Genomic DNA, 16,083 nt, shown 5'->3' with positions numbered 1-16,083 from the left:
AATCAAAACAGCCTGGTACTGGCATAAAAACAGGCACATAGACCAATGGAACAGAACAGAGAGCCCAGAAATCAACCCAACCCTCTACAGTCAATTAATATTCGACAAAGGGGGCAGTAACATAAAATGGACTAAAAATAGCGTCTTCAACAAATGGTGTTGGGAGAACTGGACAGCTACATGCAAAAACATGAAACTCGAGCACCAACTTACACCATACACCAGAATAAATTCAAGATGGATAAAAGACTTAGATAGAATCTGTGACACCATTAAAATCCTAGAGGAGAACATTGGCAGGAAAATCTGATATTTCACTCAGCAACATTTTTACTGATATGTCCCTAGAGCAAGGGACATAAAGGAAATAATAAACAAATGGCATCTAATCAAAAGAAAAAGCTTCTGCATGGCTAAAGAATACAGTATTAAGATAAAAAGAGAACCAACTGTATGGGAAAACATATTTGCCAATGATACCTCTGACAAGGGTTTAATCTCCAAAATATACAATAATCTTACAGGACTCCACTCTAAGACAAGCAACCCAGTTAAAAATGGGCAAAGAACTTGAACATACACTTCTCCAAGGAGGGCATACAGATGATCCACAGACACATGAAAAGATGCTCAATATTGCTAGCTATCAGAGAGATGCAAATTAGAACCACAATGAGATACCACTTCACATCAGTCAGAATGGCCATCATAAACAAAGCAACAAACAACAAGTGTTGGAGAGGTTGTGGGGAAAAGAGAATTCTAGTTTACTGTTGGTGAGATTGCAGATGGGTACAACCACTATGGAAAACACTGTGGAATTTTCTCAAAAAACTAAAAATGGACCTGCCTTTTGACCCAGCAATTTCACTGTTAGGAGTATATTTTAAGAACCCTGAAACACCAATTCAAAAGAACCTATCCACCCCAATGTTCATAGCAGCACAATTTACAATAGCCAAGAGTTGGAAGCCACCTAGGTGCCCATCAGTAAATGAATGGATCCCAAAACTATGGTACATTTACACAATGGAATTCTATGCAGCAGAAAGAAAAAAGGAGCTCCTACCCTTTGCAACAACATGGATGGAACTGGAAAGCATTATGCTGAGTGAAATAAGCCAGACAGTGAAAGACAAATGCCATATGATCTTACCTTTAACAGGAACCTAAACAACAACAACAAAAAAGCAAGCAAAATATAACCAAAGACACTGAAATACAGAACATGCTGACAGGGACCAGAAGGCAGAGGGAAGAGAATTTCAGGGAAAAAGGGGAAGGATTTATAGGAACAAGTATAAAGGACACATGGACAAAAACTAATGGGTGTGGAAATGGGAGGGAGGTGGGGAGCACTGGGGAGGGGTGTGCTGAGATGAGAGTAAAAGACAGAAAACTGTACTTGAACAATAATTAAGTTTTTTAAAAAGAGAATAACATAAGTTTTAGTTGGGTCTCCTCTTGAGGCACTAATACATAGTAATCAATAAGCAATTTATTTGAATTGCATTTAATGGGACTAATTATGTTTTCTATTATCTTTTTAAATCTTAAGACATTTCGGTGACAATGATAGAACCAAGCTTAACAAACACATAATTTAATTGTTAAAAAATCACCATCACTTATGAAAATTAAAACATTTTTTAACTTGAATCATCCTATACATTGCATATATTTCATAAAGCTAAAATTAAATCATTTAATTTATTAAACACAGCCTTGTACTAAAAGACATGGTATTTCCTTTTAGGTAGTAAAATTTATAATGTGGAAAGGGAGATATTAAATCTAACTAGTAATTTCATTTTTGCGTTTAATTTCACAAGTGATAAATAGTGTTCTGACTTGTAAAGCTAAGTCACTAAAATATGGCAATTTGATAATAGTTTTTCTATGTTAACTGAAAAAATGTGAAGGTCTGAAGGTCTGATTGTACTTAGTTTACATTCTTAAAAAAATAAGACATCTCTTATTAAAGCTATATATATATATATATATATATATATATATATATATATATATATATATATATATATAGTCTGTAAACTCCTTATTTTGCCTTCCGTTTAAATTGAGAGCCTTGCTGGATAAAGTAGTCTTGGTTGCAGGCCTTAGTCCTTTGCTTTTCACTACTTGGAATATTTCTTGCCATTCCTCTCTGGATTGGAGCATTTCCATTGAGAAGTCAGATGCTAGTCTTATATGAGCTTCCTTGTATGTTACTTTCTATTTCTCCCTTGCTGCCTTTAAGATTATCTCTTTGCCTTGAAATTTTGCTATTTTAATTATGATGTGTCCTAAAGTGGGCCTCTTTGGGTTCCTCTTGATTGGGACTCTCTGTACTTCCTGGATTTGTGTGATTGTTTTCTCTCCTCAAATTAGGGAAAATTTCCATCATTACTGTTTTCAAGTAGATTTTCTATCCCTTGATCTCTTCCTTCTCCTTCTGGTATCCCTATTATATGGATGTTATTACATTTCATGTTGTCCTGCATTCCCCTATGATCTCTTCACTCTTTCTGAGTCTCTTTTCCTTTTATTGCTCTTTCTGGGTATTTTTTTCCTACCTTGTCCTCCAACTCAGTGATTTGGTTTTCTGCTTCATCCACCTTCTTGTAATTTCTTCTAATGTTTTTTTTCTCACATTTTATTGTTTATTCTTCCTGATTTTTGTTTATAGTTTCTATTTCCTTTTTCCTACTGTTTTAGTTCTCACTCAGTTCCTTGTCTTTGTCTGTGAGTTCCTTGAGTATCCTTATAATCATTATTTTGAATTCTACATGGGATAGTTTGCTTACCTCCATTTCACTTAGCTCTTTTAGTGGGAAGTCTTCCATTCCTTTTGATTGCAGGTTCTCTTTTTGTCTCCCCATTTTAGGTGACTCTTTTTGTTTGTTTTTCACTTCCTGGTATTTTGCTTTGCAGCTGTCTTTGTAGGGTGAACTTTTATGGTGGGAATTCTATGGGTGTCAGTGCTGTGGTCTCTTTGATCTCCTTATCTGGATGTTCTAGTGTTAGCCTTTCTTTTGTTTGTGTGGGCTCTCTTGTACTTGGATTTTTACCTTTTGGTGGTTCCTTTGTTGGTGGTTTCTCTCCTCCAGAGGGTATACTCAGTATTTTTATTATTTAGTTAGAATTATAGCTAAACAAACTATATGAGCTCTGTACAGAGTGTACTAAGACATGAACTATGAGACTAAAGACATTTATTGAAGAAGATACAAGATACAAGAAACATTGTATATAAAACAAGGATGCTCAGCCCTCTTCAAAGTAAGCACCTTGGGACCTCACACAATTATCCAATGGCCATTAGCTGGCTCATCACATTTTCCTGAATCTCACTGATGGTCTAAAATCTCTTCCCTTTCAAAGGCAATTTTAGTTTTTAGAAAATCCAGAAGTCCCAGGAAACCAAATTTGGGCTATAGTGGGATGAATCACATGAGTGATTTGATGTTCACCAAAAAATCTATGCAGAAGACATGATGGATGAGTGAGCACATTGTTGTGATGAAGCTGCCAATCATCAGTTGCCCATTGCTCCAGCCTTCTTAATCATCTGTATAGTATCCATGAAGTAATGTTTAAGCTTAATGCAAAATTTGATGCGTATTTGTTGCTCTACTTGGTCAGTACTTTTGAATGTGATAGCCATACAGTGCACATGCTCACTCAATGCCATCTACTGCCCCTGCTGACTAGTACAGTAAGGTCATCATTGTTCATGCATGGGCATTCCAGTCCACTCTCCATGCTGCAAGGTTACATCAATGTCACACAAACCATGTTTGTTATATTAACAACAGTTGGTTTTTCTTTCCTGGACAGACCTTATATACTATTTAATAAATGATGGCTGAATGAATGTCTGGTTACTAAAGCTTTTTTAAAATCTGTACTAAAGTTTGTGTGTTTTCTTAAGGATGACTCTTTAAATCTGCTTCAGTTATTTCTTGCCTACTACTATCACACCTCTATTTATGCTCATTCCTTATCATTAATCCATGCTTGCAATTTAATATTTATTTGTTGATATTACACTAAAATATTTCTTTCAGAGAGACTGCAACATTTCGACATTATGCTCTAATAATGTCTTTACATAGACATCCATGTTTATGGGGCATGAACTAGAAAACAATGTTTTGTTTAGCACTATTTTAGTTTACTTCCTATTATTGCCTTTTCAGTGAGAAAATGTGCTGCACAAGATTCTGATTTCAGGACTATTAAAAACCATTTCTGAATGCTTTAATAGCATTTTCAGAGAATTCAGGTTTCTTTAGTATAATTATAAAGACTAATTTACATAAAGCTAATTAGTGTAAAAGATATATTAAGATAGCCCTGGCTGGTGTAGCTCAGTGGATTCAGTGCTGACCTGTCAACCAAAGGGTGGCTGGTTCAGTTCCCATTCAGGGCACATGCTTGTGTTGTGGGTCATGTCCTGTGGGGGCCACGTGAGAGGCAACCACACACTGATTTTTCTTTCTCTCTCTTTCTCCTTTTCTTTTCCTCTCTCTAGAAATAAATAAATAAAATCTTAAAAAAAAAGAAATATTAAGGTAGTTAAATGTTCATAGCCCAGAATTCATAATCCAGTACATTATATAGACAGCTCAACTTTATTTAGTTTAATTAAGAAATTTTTAGTTCAAATAAATGTTTATAATTTATAATCCATAGAAGGGTTACATTATGACTGTCAAACCTAGGCACTTTTGCCAGCATGGACCCCTTCCTTTACGAATTTTAATTATATTTAATAATTATATTGTTATAAAGATAATACAATCTAGGCTCAAAATATTATTATATTTTCATAAGCATTATACTATTTAGGTTTATTTTCTCTGAAGGGATGAAGGAGTTGCATTTTCAAAGTAGCCTGATGTGTTTTTTTTTTTTTTAAATCTGAAGCTGTCATAAAAACACTCAAGTGCTACTGATTGATTTGATATTATGATAATAAGATGAACTATAATGGGTTATTGAAATTGTGATTGAAAGGAATTGCAGTTAGCTTTTGGCACAAAATATGAACTTAAGTCTTCTCAGTTCTTAAATTATTTACTGAAATTAGAAATCTTTAGATAACATAGAAAATATAAAATATGTTGATCTTTCCAGACTTCAAATGCTTCCTCAGATAATTTATGACTGAATATTAAATGATTGTCAGTTAATCTTTTATTCATTAATATAAAATGATGTTTTTAATAGTGTAAAATTGTTTGATTAAAAATTTCAATGGAGATATCAAAGCATACATATATATGCCCATATTTATTTAAATATTAAGAAACCACGAGACTAATTTGTACTTTATTTAGGGAAAAGTAAATTTTTTTTCAGGAAATTTGCATGGATATAATTGCAAATGCACTATTGAATATTACAATACAAAGTAAGAACTGATTCATTCAGCTATGCATTTGTAACAGCTTTGAGATGAAAATTAGATGAATTTTAATTGGGACTTGCAAAGTCTGAAATGTTTATAGAAGTTTTCTTACTATGTATCACATTTCAACTGATTTCATTTGTAATACTCACTGAACCTGAACAAAATAAAAAAAAGTTTAGTTCTTTCAGAAGACACTGCTATTTATAATTGGTTTATCTCATTGTCCTACTGCTGAAAAATATGTAGTATTTCTATTTAAGTATTCCTGTAATTCTGCTGACTAAAATTTTATATTGGAAAGCCATGTGGAAAGAGGATGGGACTTGACTGAACACAGCAGTGGGCCTGCATGCTAGCTCACCCAGGATTCAATTGTAGGCAGGCCACTTTTAGAATCCATACTCTCATTCATTACTCTGTGTTTTATCTTGATAATTGAGTAAACTTTTTGCCACATCCAACCCTACAAAAAATTTAAAGAGTAAGGAGGGAAGGAAATGGGTTTTAAGTTGTTGATGGAATTTGATCATGTGTCAAACTCTCCCTATTTGATTCAGAAGTCACAGACCATACAGTAAACATGTATTATTCACTCATTCATATATACAAATAAATACAAAAACAAACAAACAAACAAACAGTAAATAGAAAAAAGCTATTCCTTTTTGGCCAGAGGGCTCTCATATGCAATACTCAAGAATATTGTATTAGTTAAGGTTGAAATCAATAACTACTGTAACAAACAATTCCACAACTCTCAGCTTCTTTTAAAAAAACATATTTTTTAAAAAACATTTACAAGGCAGATGTTTGTTTGTTTGTTTGTTTGTTTGTTTTGGCTTCACTGTAACCTTTAATAGAATGTCATAGTCATTCTTCTCTGACCTCTCATAGTTTGGGGCATTGAAAACTGTATTCTTCCTCCATCCAGAGCAAATCATGACAAAATAGGAAATATATAAAGAGACTTAGTCCTTTCATTCCAATGTGTTTTAAAACAAATCTTTCTGCCTATAGTTCTAAGATATAGTGTTGACCAAAGATGAAGTCTAGGCAGCCGTGAACCAAGGGGCATACAAAGGTGGTAGGTGGTAAGAACTCACAATTATTTGTCAATACCCTTAGAAGTGTTGTATCACTGATATTGCCAGGGCATAGTAACAATAAAATCAGACCAATTTAGTTAATTTTGTTATTTTTTGATATTCTCTACAATTATCTGTATTTAGTGAAGACATCCTAAGCCTGATCTCAGTAAAACAGTGGAAGCCTTCTAAAGCAAATATTTCTCATTCCTAACAATGAAGCCTTCCTCACAATTTATTATCTGTATTAAGTACTTAAGTTTGCCACTATATCAAACTTAATGACTAATCCCAGTTTACTGGGCTGGGGCTGGAGTGCACTAAGTAGTATAAGTCATTTTGCATTCCCATTTGATTTCCAATAGGTGTTCAACAAATGATTTTTTAAAAACAAATCAAAACCAAAAGTTAAACCAAAAAGCCTGCAGGTTATATTGGCCTTTCTGTTTCTGACTTCTGAGTTTACCCACATCCACAACACTAGGTAGATAGAGTTTTGCTTTAGTTTACCAGATTATTTGTAATTTAGATAAATTCCCTGTGTACATTAGAATATGCTCAATTCTGGAGCATCATAAACTGCTGTGTTTGTCTACAAGATTAGTGTTTTTTACCACCAGTAACTGCTGCTTAAATGACCACCACAAAAAGTTACTTTCTCTTAAGCTTGTACCTTGTATACCCTTGTTTTCCTTTCTGAGTTTTGATTTTTTGTAATTATTTCCCCTGACCCTGCTTAGCTAACTTTATGCCTAATCCTCCTCAGTACTGAATGTAATGCAGTTATTTCTAAATCAAACAGAAATATAAAGACAAGCATTCTCTTTTTACCAAACATAAAGCCAGGAAGAGAAATAACCATATGCAATCTTTATTTGCAAACTACATCTGTTAATTTTCTAAAGGCATTTACTTTTAGGTGTTCATGTTTTTCAAGGAACAAATCAGGATAATGAAAGATTTTAAGATTTTAACGTGGTTATTTTTAATACACCAGGAAAAATAACTTAATATTATGTATTGCTTACCTTATATATGCCTTTCGAAAACTTATTTTTGAGTATAGAAAGAAATGATTGTCTGCATTCATAAGAAGCATAGCTTTCTTAGAAGAATGAAATTTTCAGATAATTCAAAGATTGGATTTTTCTTCAGTACTTCACATTTGGATTCCTATTGAATGCTTAATTTAAGATTTTGGACTTTTCTTTTAGCTTTTGTGGATCCATAAAAATAAAACATTTTCAAAAGCCTGATAACAACAGAAAAACTGAAGGATTAAGAAGATGGCTTTAAATCGTAAAACAAATCCTGTTGTAATTCTGGTCAATTGTGCTTTGTTCAGCAATGATTCAAACCTTTTAGAAAAAGAGAATAGGGAAGATAGATAATATGGTAGTAGTGTTCAAATGAAAATAAAATTGCCGATCAATAAATTTAAAAACAGCAAATATTCATTTTTCATTCTATATCAGACGGTATAGCTAGAATAGTGAGTATTAGAAGGTCCCTAAACCTTTAGATTAAGCAAATGTTATTAGAGAATTTTGCTCGAATTACCTACAGACTTATGCTAGTCTTTGCTTATCTTGTTCTCACCATTCAAAGTGTCATTCAATTCTTCTGTTACTCTAAAAGGTAAAGTTCCTTTGCTTATATAATAACATTGTGAATAGTTGGGGGTAATTAACAATTGAAACCTATAAGGTGTAAGAAATTTCCTTTCTTAGAAAGGAAAGCTTTTATTAGAATCTTAGCCTTTTGATTCTCAAGGGCTTTCATTTTAATCCAAACTTATTTTTTAATAATTTACAATAGAGAGACTAGAAATACATATGGTCAATAATTAACAGGGCTTAGTCAATGCCTGCCAACTTTCTTATATTTATTTACCCCACTGCCAATTCAGGACCAAGCAAAGAAAGCAGAGTATGTTCTCTAAATGAATCATATATGATATCCCACTTACTAATGGTTCACCACCACTTCCACATGTCAATAATCTCCAATTAGGACATAATTGAAGCCTCTCCTCATTTATACTATAAAGTTCCCCTCTTCCCTGATTACATTTTAATATTTTCCAAAAAGGTGGTAGAGCCTCCTTTGCAAAGCAAGTTCTGAATAGATAATTAGCATCTGTTTGCTGACATTTTGATAGATTGTGTTTATTTCCACACACCACATACTCTGTTTTGGCTAGGTTGGCCTCTTCATCAGCCCACAGATTTACCATGATTGTATAGCTGAGTTTTTACTTATCATATTTTTATAATATCTAGTGTTCTCCAGTCTTTTTAGCTGAGTCAAATTCTATACTCCAGCATGGTGTCCCTCAAGTTCCAACTCGGCCTCAGATAGCTTTCATAATTCAGTAATTCCAAAACCCGTTCTTACCCTTCTTAACTAACTGTTTTTTGGGGGGGATTTTTTTGGCCTGGATATTCTGTACCACAAAAACCAAATATTTTGTGCTTAAATTTTGTCATCTAGCAGTGTCATAAATGATGTGTTCCCTAATAATGTAAATCATACTTCAAGGAAGCACCAGGTAAAACCACAATGGTAGGACAGAGATGCAGTTCAAATTCCAATACAGGAAAACCATGAGGGTAATACTTACTTCAGGACTTACGACACTTTTTATCTTCTTTCTTTTTTAAAATATATTTTACTGATTATGCTATTACAATTGTCCCATTTTTTCTCTCCAATTTATTCCCCTCCACTGTGTACCGCCCCTCCCACCAGCATTCCCCCACTGTAGCTCATGTCCATGGGTTGTATATATAAGTTTTTTTGCTTCTCTATTTCCCAGACTATTCTTAACCACCCACTGTCTATTTCGTACCTACCATTTATGCTTCTTATTCACTGTACCTTTTCCTCCATTCTTCCCCCTCTCCCTCTCTGCTGATAACCTCCATGTGATCTCTATTTCTCTGATTCTGTTCCTGTTCTACTTGCTTGCTTAGTTCATTTTAATTTCTGCTCTTTTAGGTTCAGTTATTGACAGTTATGAGTTTGTTGCCATTTTACTGTTTATATTTTAATCATCTTCTTTTTTAAGAAAAATCCCTTTAAATTTTATATAATAAGTGTTTGGTGATGATGAACTTCTTTAACTTGACCTTACCAGGAAAGCACTTTATTTGCCCTTCCATTCTAAATGAAAGCTTTGCTGGATGGAGTGATCTTGGATGTAGGTCCTTGTTTTTCATAACTCCAAATACTTATTTCCAGCCCCTTCTTGCCTACAAGATTTCTTTAGAGAAATTAGCTAATTGTCTTACAGAAACTCCTTTGTAAGTAACTGTCTCCTTTTCTCTTTCTGCTTTGAAGATTTTCTCCTTATCTTTAATCTTGGGTGACTTAGTTATGATGTGCTTTGGTGTGTACTTTCTTGGATCCAACTTTGGGAATCTGAGCTTCCTAGACTTCCTAGAAGTCTATTTCCTTTGCCAGATTGAGGAAGTTCTCCTTCATTATATTTTCAAATAAGTTTTCAATTTCTTGCTCTCCCTCTTCTTCTGGCACCCCTATGCTTTGGATGGTGGAATGTTTAAAGTTGTCCTGGAGGTTCCTAAGCCTTTCCTCATTTTTTTGAATTCTTGTTTCTTCATTCTGTTCTGGTTGAATATTCATTTCTTCCTTCTGGTCCAAATCATTGATTTGAGTCCCATTTTCCTTCTCTTCATTGTTGGTTCCCTGTACATTTTTCTTTATTTCACTTTCCATAGCCTTCACTTTTCCTCTGGTTTGGGATCATAGTCAATCATTTGTATGAGCATCCTGATTGTGTTTTGAACTGTGCATCTAATAGATTGGCTATCTCTTCATTGTTTAGTTGTGTTTTTTCTGGATCTTTGATCTGTTCTTTCATTTGGGCCATATTTTTTTTTGTCACAGTGTGCCTGCTATGTTGTAAAGTGTGGAACCTTAGGTATTCACCAGGGTGGGGCAACCCATTTTGCTGCATCACGGCAATGTACACGAAGGAGGGGTCAAAAAGGGAACAATGCCACTTGCTCTTGGTCGTCTTTCAGTCATTTCCTCCACTACCCACAAGCAGATTGAGCCCTTGTGGTGCTGATTCCCAGGTGGGTGGTTTTGTGAACATTCTAGGACCCTTTGTGTCTCTCTAATGAACTCTTCTGTGAGACTTGGAGTTTCTCTCACCACCGCAATCCCCACAGGCTTTTTTCAGTCAGATGTTTTGAGGTTCCCTGCACTGGAACCCTGGGTTGTGTAGTCTGTCTCCCTCCCTAGTTGTTCTTCCCAGTTTATCCATATGTAAATATGAGACCACCTGATCCACCAGTCACCACCTTGCCATGATGAATATTTCTTCTTTGACTCCTTGGTTGTCAGATCCACACAATTCTATTTTCTGGCAATTCTGGTGACTTTTTGTTTTTAAGTTTGTCATTGTTCTTTTTTTGGTTGTTCTAGGAGGCAAAGTGGATCTATCTATGTCTCCATGTTGGCCAGAAGTACACTGCTGTCTACTAGAAGCTCTACCTTCTCCACCTCTTAAGAAACTCATTTCCTGAAAGGCTCTATGATGATGAAAGTTAACACCTTAAAAAGGGCACATTATCATTTTATGAATACATAAAATATATTTGTAAGGCTTCAGATCTACAGAATGAAGGCTAAAATGAGGAAATCAGTCTTCAATGTATATGTATACACAGATACAATTCTTGTCAAATACTCTTAAACTTATGTATTTCTGTTAACAAAAAGATCTTTTTTTTTTTGCTCCCCTCCAGAAGAAACATGTGGTCCTTTCACAGATTTTGAAGTTTGTCATTAAGAAGTTTTCACCTCCCACTGAGTTGAGGAATTTGTAAAGTGTGTGTCTTTTTCTTCTTTTAATCTAGAGGACAATAAATTTGATGAATTCTAAAAAATACAACTTGAAGACCTCAAAGACCTCATGGTATTTGTCATTACTTTACCGTCTTAAGATTATATAGCTTTTTAAGATTATATAGCTTTTATTTTGGAATTTATGGATTTTCAGACATCATATAGGTAAATTAACTATAGCCATGACTGTATTTATATTCAAATTATAGCAATTTTGTTCAGTAGATGCTCCCTTTGGATTGGCTTTTATTTCTCTTCTCCATGACCTGAGTAGTCTTTGAAGGCTCTCTTAGTTTATGATACAATTGGGTCTATCAAGCTTTCCTTAGTGTCCTCCTGCTTTAGATACAAAATGAAAAAAAAGAAAACATTTCTCTGGAGAACCCTGGATATTTTGTGTGAAAATTATAGAAAAATAGATATTAGAATTTGAGCACTGGGGCCTTGGTACAATGGCAGTGCTTCTGAGCCATTTCAGTGGGAAAAGCTGGAAAAACGTATTTTTTTAACTTTTATTTTATAATATATATTGGTCTTTCTAATTTAGTACTGACACTATATATATTAAGTACAAATATATATAGTGACACTATATATATTAAATACTATATATATTAAATGCAATTGTACTTTTTCTTATTTTGTGAACATTAATTGCTAGTAAAGTATATAATTAAGATGGAAATATATAGTTACATGTATTCTTTAACTAAAATAGCAGTTTCAAAACAGTATATTTCTATCTAAATAAAACTTGTATAAAATTCAACACTTTTTGCTTATTTTCTCATTTTTAATAATGCATAACATATTGTATGTTATACAAATTATTTTGTTCTAGATAAGTAATTATATTATAAAGATTAGATTCATTTGATTCAGAGTGCTTACATTTCCACAATTTCTGCTGCAGGTAATTCTTTATTCTTAGAAAGCAAGTTGTCTCAGTCTTTTGTCTTTTCACGGTGAAGACAGCCCCTTAGTAACAGGAAAGGATTTACTCTTCCTATCCACTTTGAAATTTAGGGTAGTATCTGGATGAATTAACCAATTCTCTAACTCCTATTATTTAAATTTTAGTAATATTAAAATTCAAGTATTTTCATTACAATTCAGTTTAGCTTTAATAATCTTATCTTAATTTTAGAGCTTTATTATGTACATTGTCCTTTTTATAGGCTAATGATCCTTCTTCATTTTATATATGCAATATTTTCTTACCAATTTAATAGACCCTGTCATTTATTGTTAGAAATAAGGCTAAAATACATAAATTTAAATAATTATTTCAGTCAGCATTATCTTGACCCAGTATCAGTTAATTTTTACTTTCCTTCTGAGAATCAAACTGATATACAGTTTATTTGAATTCCTCATGAATAATAAAGAGCATATTAATTTGAGCATTTAAAATTTTGCCTGAACTTTTTTTTTCCGTGGGTCAAAATTCAGTCTTTGCATCCATATTAGTAGTATTCCCATATAAATTGTAGGCAAGTGTACTGTAAAAATTGAGTTTCTCTGAGGCTGTTTGAATATAAACATCTATTACCATATAATTTATGGATTTAAAAATCATTGAAGCCAATTAGGAATGTTATAAAATACAACCCAACTAAGCTTAATTAATCTTAAACCACAATAACTGTGGAATGTTAAACCAAATAGAGAAAAGTTACAAGTAGAAACACCTTGGTAGATTTATTTAATTTCTGGAGTATCTTAGACCTCTATACCCATTGCCTAGATGAAGTCAGTTTATATAGTTGTAACACATTGTAAATTGCATTGTGTTTTTCATCACATTTGCATATAGTTTTAGCAATGTACTATTAATGGAGAAAGTCAAATTTGTATATAGAATTTAATATTAATTTTTAAAGGTTTTTTTATTTATCTCTAAAGAGATGGGGAGGGAGAGAGAATTAGAGGGAGAAAAGTATTAATGCAAGAAAGAAACATCAATTGGTTGCTTTTTACATGTCCCCAGCTGGACCTGGCCTGCAACCCAGGCATATGCTCTGACGGGAAATCTAACTGGAAATCTTTCATTTTGCAGAACAATGCCTAACCCACTAAGCCATGCCAGTCAGGGCTAATTTTCTATTTTATAGTAAAGAAACTTATTAGTACATGCAGCTCAAACACATAAGCACACAGAATTAGAATAAGGTAATTTGTGTCCATCATCCAATTAATTAGTTATAATATTGTTTAAATCTAAAAGACATTTATTAAGATATCCCAAATTGGAATTAAGATATTAGAAGAAGATGGTTAAAAACATGAATTTATAGAGGTGGACAAAAATACTTAATTTAACTCCTCATCATTTTAAAACCAGGGCATAATTTCATGCTGCCACATTGTTTTTTTAAGGCCCTAGACTCAGGCTTAAATTCTATTATTAATTCTTTACCCTGTGGTTTTTCTCTCTCAAATCCCTTTAATGTCATTTAAAAAAAATCTAACCTGAGAAGATGCTCATTGACTTTATAGAAAGGGGAAAAGAAGGAGAGAGAGAGAACGCAACATCAATGTTCCCTGAATAGAAATCAAACCCACCACCTCCAGCCAAGTAATCCACAGCAGTAAGGGCACAATGCCATTTTTTAATTCAGCTTAAAATTGTTAGAAAAACATTTTAACAAAATTTAATTCATATATATTTTAATTTCATATGTAGAAATTCAGTGTCATTCTTAATTTCTGACTAAAAATCAACAATTTACATTTAATAAAAATCTTCAAATTCATTCTATTTTAAACTTTTGATTATTTATACATCAATAATTTGTTTTGAGTTCACCATTCCAAATAATATCTTAAATAATTGAAATCTACCCAAATTGTTTTAAACTCAATAAGCTTCAACAAGTTTTTAACATTTGTAATAATTTTAGCTTTGGGGAGGAGGAAGTGGCAATCCTTTATTTGCAGAGCGTATTTATGAGTCCACAAATTTAAATTTGAGATTCAACTTCATATCTCCTGCTTAACTACCCTCTCTTACTAAAAACTAAAATGCAAATAATTTATCTACACATATAGACTTTGTGTTTTCTGAGAAAGTAGTTCATATATATTTCCAATTACTAAAAGGTTGAAAAATAGATAATTAACAATAGCTATTATCAGAAATATATAATTCTGAAAAAGAAGTTTTTGGTTTCTCTAAAGCTAGTGGGTCAGTCTCCACTCAAGTACAGTACTTCCTGTGGTAAATACCCTGGGTTAAGGTTTAACCCATTATTTCTAGGCTGTGCCTTCTCAAACTCAGAAAATTTAATGGTACTTATTGAGAGTTTAATGTTATACTGAGGCAATTTGATATAAGATCTTCAAACACACAAAGATTAAGATTGTTTTTTAGATATGATAAATGAAAATAATAGATGCCTAGTTATATGAAAATTTCAGATACACAGCAAGCAAAGTTTTTCTATAGATACCCTCTAAATATTGCACCCAGTATTAAACAATTTCAATGTGTACATTCTTCTGAAATATTTTAGATTTTATCTAGCAAGAATTTATGCACATTTAGTTTTAAGTCTACAAGAAAATTCAGATTTGTTTGTTTATTATTTTTATCCTTCTTTGTTTTATATTGTTAAAGTCCTTATTAAGATCTTCTAAGATATCATGTATGTTTGTGAGAATAATTAAGAAGATCATTTTTTTCTGTTTTAAACCTCATCTTTCCTTAGACATCATAACTCATTCTGACTAGGATTTTAATTTTCTGGGTTCTTCTCTTAGCTATATTAAGAACTTTGTCCCATTATAATTCAAGAAAAATACTCATTCTGGATTAACTTTTGAATACTAATTCCCAATTATCCTGAATGGAGAATTCAATTGCGTAAAATGAATCAGCTGGGTAGGGTCCCTCTTAATTGGAGAGTATTTATAAAAAGTTAATCTAGTCTTTAGAAAGCAAACAAAACAACCAGATATTTCTCCTGAATCATAGAAAACTGCTGGAGCCTTAAGGGGTAATAAGCACACAGCCATCATCAGTTTATGATCATTATCTCACACTTTCACATCTTTCTGAAGTGAAAGTATGTCATATAAGAAAATTAAACTTATCATCACCTGGAAGGAGAGAACTATGTGTGTGTATTTGGTTTGTGTTCTATTGTCCAAATCACTGCTGTACAAGAGCTAGTATTGGTCCATATCTTGCCATGACTACATCCAAATGTTGTGGACAGAGGATGACAAATTTGATGTTTAAAACCGTTTGGATTTTTTTGGATTTGGCTAGGTATTTACAGAACTGGGAAATGCATGGCTTTCAAACTTAAAATGAAAAAAAAATAGACAAATAGTAAGTCTAGAGTTTTTCTGAACTTTCTATTGAAAATATCACAGGGCAACAACTGGGCTCAAATCTAAATGTTCACCAGAACCAGCATGTGACTGACATGAGAGCTGCTTTATCTGAGAAAAAACATAGCATGATATGATTGGAAACATTTTAGTTAGGGAGACTGGCAGTGAGATAATGAGGGTATTGGGGTCAAATAATATATAAAGAACCTGCATACTTTTGCAAGTTTGTTCCATAAAGCCCTCTGGGAAATGAAAGAAAACCTTGGGAAATCATGCAAATCTTCCTTTGGATACATAAATGGGGGTGAGATAGAGCAGGCATTGCAGGAAGTACCACATTCCAGTGGTACTCCTCTCCCATTATTC

This window comes from Artibeus jamaicensis, unplaced genomic scaffold (genome assembly GCF_021234435.1).
Source record: "Artibeus jamaicensis isolate MK-2021 breed Jamaican fruit bat unplaced genomic scaffold, CSHL_Jam_final contig_536, whole genome shotgun sequence".
Taxonomy (NCBI): Eukaryota; Metazoa; Chordata; class Mammalia; order Chiroptera; family Phyllostomidae; genus Artibeus; species Artibeus jamaicensis.
The sequence above is the reverse complement of the archived record's forward strand: the minus strand, read 5'-3'. Positions refer to the sequence as shown.